Source organism: Cryptomeria japonica, chromosome 5 (genome assembly GCF_030272615.1).
Source record: "Cryptomeria japonica chromosome 5, Sugi_1.0, whole genome shotgun sequence".
NCBI lineage: Eukaryota > Viridiplantae > Streptophyta > Pinopsida > Cupressales > Cupressaceae > Cryptomeria > Cryptomeria japonica.
Genome location: NC_081409.1, coordinates 665539845 through 665548730, shown reverse-complemented (window position 1 = coordinate 665548730; position 8886 = coordinate 665539845). Strand labels below are relative to the sequence as shown.

At 34.6% G+C, this 8886-nt stretch overlaps 1 pseudogene; it reads left to right on the top strand.

The window, feature by feature from the left end:
• The first annotated feature begins 5359 nt into the window (after window positions 1-5359).
• On the top strand, window positions 5360-8886 carry LOC131074979 (probable xyloglucan endotransglucosylase/hydrolase protein 7; annotated as a pseudogene).

Below are 8886 nucleotides of genomic sequence, written 5' to 3'. Positions count from 1 at the left end.
CTCTGAAGCTAATCGCCTACGGGCTTTGGGTCTATCTTGGGCAAAGCCGCCACCTATACCATGGAACTCTCTCATGTCAAAATAGTTTGGTCGCACATTGAGGACAAACTCACAGTATACTTTTCTCAAAAAATACAATGGCACCTCATAATTATTACAAGGTGGATCATCAAAGACCATCCACCACCTCTGCCAAAAAAGTTTCTTCATCTGCACATTGGTACACCAATGTATGGGAAACCTCTTTGCATTAAGAGGTAACAACTGACTAGTTTTAGGATCAACAAAAAGGAACACATATTTGTTGTTTACTAATATTTTTGTTTTTCACTCCCTCGTATGATAACCCACTAGCATAATATTGACAACACATATCCCTAAAGTTTCCCCATTTTTTTATTTGTGTGGAAATGACTATGGCACCACTAGCTAATGTTTCTAGGCTAGTGGTGAGGGATTTATGATGCTCAAGCTCAGATGTTTTCAATTTATTAATTAGTCTATTTATTTTAGACGTGTTTTGCCCTAACTAATTAATCAATTGCTCTTGTGTATCAGGTGTATGGTCAAAATGAGGAGTTGGAGATGTATCTTGTGGGTTTTGTTTGGGGTTTTCAGGAGGTGCATCTTGTTGTTATTGTTGTGGATTATCATAATCTAATTTTTGAAATAAAAAATAAAAAAACCTAATCAAAATAAACAAAATTAAATTCAAAACGTAATTTTTTTTGATTAAACGAGAAAGAAAAACAAAAATTAAGCAAAACTAACCTTGATCCATAGCGTTTGGTGGAGAAATGTGGCAGCCCATTCACGGTTTCATGGGGGAAATGAAGGAAAAAACGTTGCAATCATAGGGAAAATAAGACCCAATCATTTAAAAAAAATAAAATTTTGATAGGTACTACATATGCGGGCGTGTAAGCGCTCACTTTTCTAATAACATTGCATACGTGGTATCTTTGATTTAGGCTCGAGGACAACTGACCTAAGCGCGTACGCGGTGATTTCAAATTTTAATACCGCGTACGTGCTACTTGTTTTTTCATGTTTTTTTAGGCGGTGTCCACTTTTCTGACCACCATCTTTGTGCACATACCCTGTCAATCATTCCAACATTTTCACATGATTGCAAATCATGAGAATTTTTTAGGGTTTCCACTCCGGCAAGTCCAATAGCCTTCATAGTAGTAAATTTTATAAATCAAAAGGAAGTTGTTATATTATTAACTAGTGTCTATAACCTATTTTCTCCTTGGCTATTTCTAGATCTCTAGGGAAACTTCTATCTAACAAATTGTGACAACATCCTAGCTTAGGGTTTCCTATTGCCATATTTGTTAGTATGATTATATTATGGATTTCATGAATGTCATAGCAATATTTGTAGTGGTATATTTTTTATTCCATATATTTTTGTAGTTTGGAGAGAGATTATTAAGTATGATTATTATTTGATATCATGTTTTTTATGTATGTATATGCATAGCTTATATTCATTTGTGATTTCAATGTGTTGTTTCTCTTGGAAAATTGTGACTTTATTACCCACTAGATGAGGCAAAAAACTTGGATTTTTATGATCAACCATACACACACAATGATAAACACCTTTCACTAGTAGTTTAAAAGTAAGTTTGTATGCTCCTTATAAGCATATATAACTAACCACAAGAATTCTTATCCTAAGGAATCATGTTTGCATACCTTCATCTTGCACATGTACAATGATGCTTTATTAACTTAAAATAGGTTACATGTGCAATAGATTAGTCTTTGGTCCAGTGACAACCTTTGGGTCCAAGTGCACATTGGATACTATAAGTACTTTTGGTTGGTTTATCTTAAGTTGTAATTAATCATGTTAAGGATACCTATAGGAACACCCTCCTAAGTCTACATAAGATCGAAGTGACGAAGATAATATCCACTCTCAACAACTTGCCTTAAATTAGTTACATTATTTTCATGACCTAATTAGTCCTCCTTCATGATGACATTTTCTTGAACTTGAAATAGATTGATTCCTTTGGAAGTGTGAGTAATGATTTCAAGACTCAACATAAGCTTTGTCTAGGGATCAAAGTTTTAGGGAATGTTTTCCTTGTTGTATAGTTCTACTAAATCTTAGTTTATGTTGGGCATCATAAAAAGAAACTTTTTGTCTCGTGGACTATTTAATTTTCTTCCAATATGTTCACAATAATTGTTGCAATCACATTTCAATACTTAGCTCTAAAATGCTATGATTTATTTTTATGCATTCTCTAACTTAATAGCCAATTGGAGAATCAAACAAAAAATAAAAACCTAATTAAATATGTAATGAGTAGGGGTTGTGACTAGTGCCCACTTGTTTTATAGTTACATAAGATTGACGGGGGCAACAAGGGGCACATGGAGCTCATATGCCCTTCTAGGAAGAGATTCATTTAATTTTGGTTTGAAGTCAACTTTCACTTAAATTTTGTAGAGTAAGAACTTCTTTATGCAAATGTTCTTTTATACTTTAAGCTTTTTGTTTACTTTTTATCATTTATTCAAGTCTACTTTAACATATGGCATCCTCGTCATATCACAATCTTGCTATGACCGCACTGGATTTTGTTTGAATTTTGTATGACTCTTGTTTGTTTTACAAAACTTTTAGTAGATGATACTATGGTCTATTTTCCTCACAATACTTAATGAGTATACCAATCAATTTATACCCTATTCAAATTTCATTTAAGATTGTGATAAATCATATTATTGTCTATGATTAAAAAAAAATACATTTGATAACTAAACATACATTTAATCACAATATTTTTAATAACATAAAAACAATTTGATTAAAAACTATAAACAATAATATAGTATTTTAAGGGGTTCATTCCAGTGCGATGGTTAAAATGTGGCATTTTTGTGTGGCTCTTGTTTCTCTTACAAAACTTTTAGTAGACATAAGACGATCTAAGATTGTTATAAACATATTATTGTCCATAATGTGATGGTTAAGTTGTGGTATTGTTGTTGTTGCAACCAAGGTTCAAACCTCCATTGGGTCATTGTGATAGTAGGCACAACTCATCCAATTGCTCACATGCTTACACCTTAGTGTTAACGTTCTGGTTTGGACTATTCACATTGATGTTGTGTGATCATGTTGGATGTGCTTGTAGTTTTTGTGTCTCTATTGAGCTACCATAATTGAGGGTTTGGACTATTCACAGAGATGTTGTTGTTAATGTAGGGAACGAGGTCCCCATTTGTGATCTCCCTTGATTTGAACCATATTAAAAAAATCGCATTCACCTATCAAAATAATAATAGAGTAAAATTTTAAACCTAAATAATGCAATCTTTTGTGATTTCTTTAAGGGAAGAACACCAATCATTGTCCATGTTGCATTAGCCATTGACTCCTTACACATCAGTCCCACAATTACTAACTTTAAAGAAAAAAAGAAGAAGAAAAAACTAAAAACTCATTAATAAATTTCATATGTACCAATAGCCACCCATTTTTTTAGCTTTTTTCCATAATTAGCCCATTTGTTACTCTTTGTTGGTAACCATAGCGCATGACTATTGGGGCATTTATGCATAAGTATTAAGTGCATGGTTATTAGGGCATCTTTAAGTAGGTATCGCGCAACACTTTGAAATGTGTACCTTTTTTACCCTTTGTGCATAATGGATCCCACAACATGGGTCGTTACTATCCATAAGCCAAAACAATAGCTATAAATAGTTAAATTGCATCATCAAAATTTCATTATACCATTTAAAATATGTAGGTACACAAAATTAGCTATAACGCCTACGTGTACCTCCCCCTAATTCCCTGCTATGGAAGGGACTCAAAATGACGAATCTTCTACCGTTTGAAGAGCAAGGCCCAGGCATCACTGGTTATAGTTCCAATAGTGGACACCTTTTTGTCAACCCAACCCCCCAGTACTAGATTGCGAAGGAGCCTAACAAATTGATAATGGAAAGTTCATAATGAATATCACATGTACCAATAGTGGATAATTTTGCACAAATGTCCCAGTAGTGGTGCACAAATGGGCTAATTATAGTAAAAAAATGTCAAAAAAGGTGATCTACTACTTAGGCATTTGTCCACTACTAGTGCAAATTTTGAGTTATCTACTTTTGGTGTAAAGGAGTTCATGTATGGGTAGACACTTTGAAATGATCACTTTTTGACCTTTCGACACATAACGATCTCCACATCGTGTATCGCCACTACCCAGAAGCTGGATCCTTAGTTATAAGCAATTAAGTCGTATCCAGAGACAACCAAAAAAAAGAAATTGAAATCCGATGTACGATTTGAGAGTTCTATGTGCGCGAAATTAGCTATGTCTACTAGTGGTACCCTTCCCCTCTATTCCTCACTCAAAGAAGGATGCGCCTATTCTGGCTCCAAAACCGTAGTACAGATTGACTAACATGCATGTTAGTCGCGCATTTTATACCAATAAACGGCTGCGATTGACTAACACATCGCTATCAGACTGTACAAAAGATCCGTTTTGAAGCCGTGGCCCTCAAAGAAATCTCTAATCCCTATACTCATTAATGGTACGTTTGAATTGATGAAATCCATTCATCCACGTTTTTAGAAGTACAGATTAACAGTGCAAAGCGAAAGAGACATCTGAAATCCTCAACAAATTTCCCACTAAAAATGTACTGTATAAAACGCCATTAAAATTAAAATCCACACTGTCGGCGCTGGGAACACTAAAAGCATGTTTTTTTCTGTGTAGAAATAGCGATGAGACATAAAAATCATGTGGTCATAAACAGACAATGGTTAAACAGAGCATACGGATATTTGATGACTATTTTAGCCCACTTTTGGATTTGGACTGAATAATGAATGTACAGGGAGGTTCTATTCGATGGGACAGATTGAATGCCATGGGCGTCATGATGTATCACAGAATTGCAACCAGAGCCTCAGCCTCTTTCACTTCTGCACAAACTTTATCATTAATACAACAAAAAGGCTCAAATCAATGACATGGAATAGAATGTACAGTCCCTAATCCCGCTAGTAGATTTTCTCTGCATTTTGGCCGGTGAAAATTTAGGAATCTTGGCATGGCAATTGTGGGCCAGTGTTTTTCTAGGGCTGGGTATGATAATTGCAAGAATCGGCCAATGTATGGCATCTATGATGATTTAGATTGATGTCTCTGGTAATAATTATGATGATCTAGATTGATGTCTCTGGTAATAATTATAGGGACACCTGGGATGATTTTGAACTCCAACTGCCCATATAAAAGGAGGATTGGTGCCTCATTTAATGTGTATAGTTGCTTCTGCTGAATTTTGTATTGCAGTGAGATAAGTTGTAATGGAGAAAGAGAAAGGTTTCATTCTGCTTTTGGCTTTAAATGGGTTTTTAGTAATGTCTGTCTTGGCATCCCCTGCAGTCTTTTGGGAAGAGTTTCACATAACATTGATCACATCAAGTAAATCAGTGCACTAGATGGCAATGCCATTCAATTTCGTTTGGACCAAAGCTCAGGTATATTTATGCTTTATGGGATGTTTTTGAAAGATCTTTTGGCTTGACCCACGATTCATTTGCCTTTGTATACACTTAAAAATGGTTTGAAGATAATTAATTAAATAAGCAATTATTTAATTAATCTTCCTTCCCAATTTAATTGAATTCAATAGCAATTTGATTAAATTTTTCCACTCATCTACTTATTTAATTAATCCTCCTTCCCAATTTAATTGAATTTATTAGCAATTTGATTAAATTTTTCCACTCATCTACTTATTAATAAATCTAAAGATTTATTTAATAGGTTTATTTCAATAATCCCCTTTGATTAATTAATTCAAATTAATTAATCTTTCCCCCATCTTCAATTATTTCTTCTAATCCCTAATTAATTAAAACAAATCAATTTATGAGTTGTTGAAAATTAATTAGTCTTTTCCTATTATTTGAATTTTTAAATTCAAATTACCCACATGCCTCCTAACTTCTAACCACCTAAATCTAACACATTCCATCTAAGCTTGGGTTTAATTAAACCTATTTTAGCTTGCACATCCCAACCTCCTTATCCTAACCTCCTATGGTGTGGATACTCTTCCCTTGAGACACATGGCATTCTTGGGCCACATGTCCCTTTTCCTTACACTTGCCCTCTCATGAGCAAAGCTTCTTGACACTTGTCACCATAGAGATGGCAAATGTCCTCTTTCCTCCAAACTCTTTTCCAACCTCCTCCAATTTCACCATTCATATCTTCAGACTCAACTTGACCGTTGATTCCTGCCACCTCACCCTCGGCCTCAGAAATCCTATAAATAGCCCCCACTTTGGAGCACTAATGATCCCATCTCATTTGCATCCTATGCATTGTTACTATAGGTATATATCTCTTACATATCATTTGAGCATTGTTATTATAGGCAATTGCATCTTAGATCTAGCTTAATTTGATCATTTTCTAGCATAATTGTTGAATCACGTAGCTTAATCATTCTCTTTTCTAGCTTAATTGCATCATTATCATTTCAAATCCTCCATCTAGGTGTAGTCAAGTCATTGGAATTTGCTTATCCAGATCTAAGAGCAAATCCACACTCGCATCTCTTAGGAGGCGATAGATTGTTTTGCCATAGTTTTATCTTTTTTTGTTTTAAATTTGCTAACCATGCTTGTAATGATCTATTGAGTGTTTTGTGTTGCACTCTAGGTATCGCACTTCACAGGCACGACAACCTTTATGGGGCTAACTGTAAAGTTAGATGTTTTGTTAAGAATTTATTTGGATATTGTCTTAGTGATAGATTATAGAATGCGATTTCAAAAATAAAAAAAAATTATAGACAAAATATGTTCATTCATTTGCATAAATTTAAAATATTAGATATATCAATCAGAAAAAACTTGTTGAATCATATTCAACTACTTACTCATTTGTATGGACTGTCAACACATTTGAAGTTGGGGAGACAAAAGGCTTATTGTGGTGATTGGGTTTTTTCTAGGTTCGGGATTTGTTTCAAAGAAAAAGTATCTTTTTGGTCGAATTAGCATGAAAATCAAACTTGTTCCTAGTGATTCTGCTGGAATAGTGACTTCTTTATATGTAAGATTCTTTACATAGTTTGAATTTCTTTGCTTTGAATTTCTATGGAATACTGACTGCTTTCTATGTACACTCTAACATCTTTGCCAGGTTGAAAGATACAGAGTTCTAATGATTGTGCTTTCTTCATTTTCTATTGAGGAGTTTTGTTGTTTTATGATATTGTTATCAGGATTCAATTGTGTAGTTTTTGAGTCTAACTCATTGACCCATATTTCATGAATAGTGATTCACAAGAACCATCTCTCATGAGAATGAATGGTAAACTAAATACTCATTGCATCTAGGTGATGCTTACAGAGGTCAAACATTGGACCTTCCTGGGAGGTCACCCATCTCAGTAATACTCCAACTCAAACGTTCTTAACAATGGAGTTTTCCCAAAGGTTAAACCCATTTAGCTTGCTACCCCATTTGCAAAACCTTCAGCAAGTGTTTATTTGTTGCAAGGGTTTTAACTTTTTTTAACTGAATCATATTATTAGTAGACTCAAACATTTTAAAATATAGATTATAACTTATGTCAATCATTCAAGTGTCACCCTGCAATGAAGTAATGAAAGCTTTGCACAGGTTCTATTAATTTTCAATTATTTGCTTCCCGCCTCCATCTCTTTTTCATTAGGATCCAGCTAACACTATTTTTCTTCATGATAGATTACTGATTTTGATCTGAAATATCAATCAAATAAATAACAATTAATGGAAAATTTTACGTTTAATAATTCATAGACTGGAAAGCTCATACCATCTAAAACTTGACATTCTCTTCTAGTACTTATACTTGGCCTATATTCATGCTTGTCTAGGAAATATAATGTTGGATATGGAAATGCACTATAAATCCCTTTGTGTGCTACACCTTTGCTCTTAATCGGCTACATTGTTTAGTACAAATTGGGTACTAATAATAGTATTGTCTATCTCAGAAGTGAAGAAATGCCTTTCTGAACAAGCTATTAGTTTCTTGGTTTTTGCACATTCATTGTATCATTCTTTTTATTTAACCAGCTTTTCACTTTCTGTAAGCCTTTCTTCAGGGTTAAGATCTAAATATGCCCTTCTTTTTTTGGTAACTTATGTTTGTATGAGCAGATGAATTGGAACACAGACAGCGTGAGGGATGAAGCGGACTTTGAGTTTTTGGGGAACAGGTCAGGACAGCCATATACTGTTCAAACAAATGTTTTTGCCCATGGCAAGGGTGACAGAGAACGCAGAGTAAACCTATGGTTTGATCCTTCTGCAGAATTTCATGCCTACTCCATTCTATGGAACCATTATCATATAGTGTAAGCAGAGCCTTCACTGACCCAATTATTTCTTGTACTTTTTGAGACATTATGCTGAAACGAGTACATTTCCATGTGTGCAGATTCTCAGTAGATGATATAACAATCAGAGCATATAAAAACAATGAAGCAAAAGGGATCCTTTATCCAAAGTCTCAGCCCATGGGAATATATTCTACTCTATGGAATGCAGATAACTAGGCTACAAGAGGAGGGCTAGAGAAGATAGACTGGAGTAAAGCACCATTCAATGCTTATTACAAAGAATTTGATACAGAAGCATGTTCAATCCCTGGAGGAGCTAGCTGTCCCTCTAACATCACCAATTGGTGGAAAGTTTGAATAACAGGAGTCTAAGTCCAGTACAAGCCAAGAATTACAGGTGGGTGAGACTGAATCACATGGTATATGACTACTGTACAGACAAATCCAGGTACCCAGTTCCCCCACCAGAGAGTTTGGCTGGCATATGA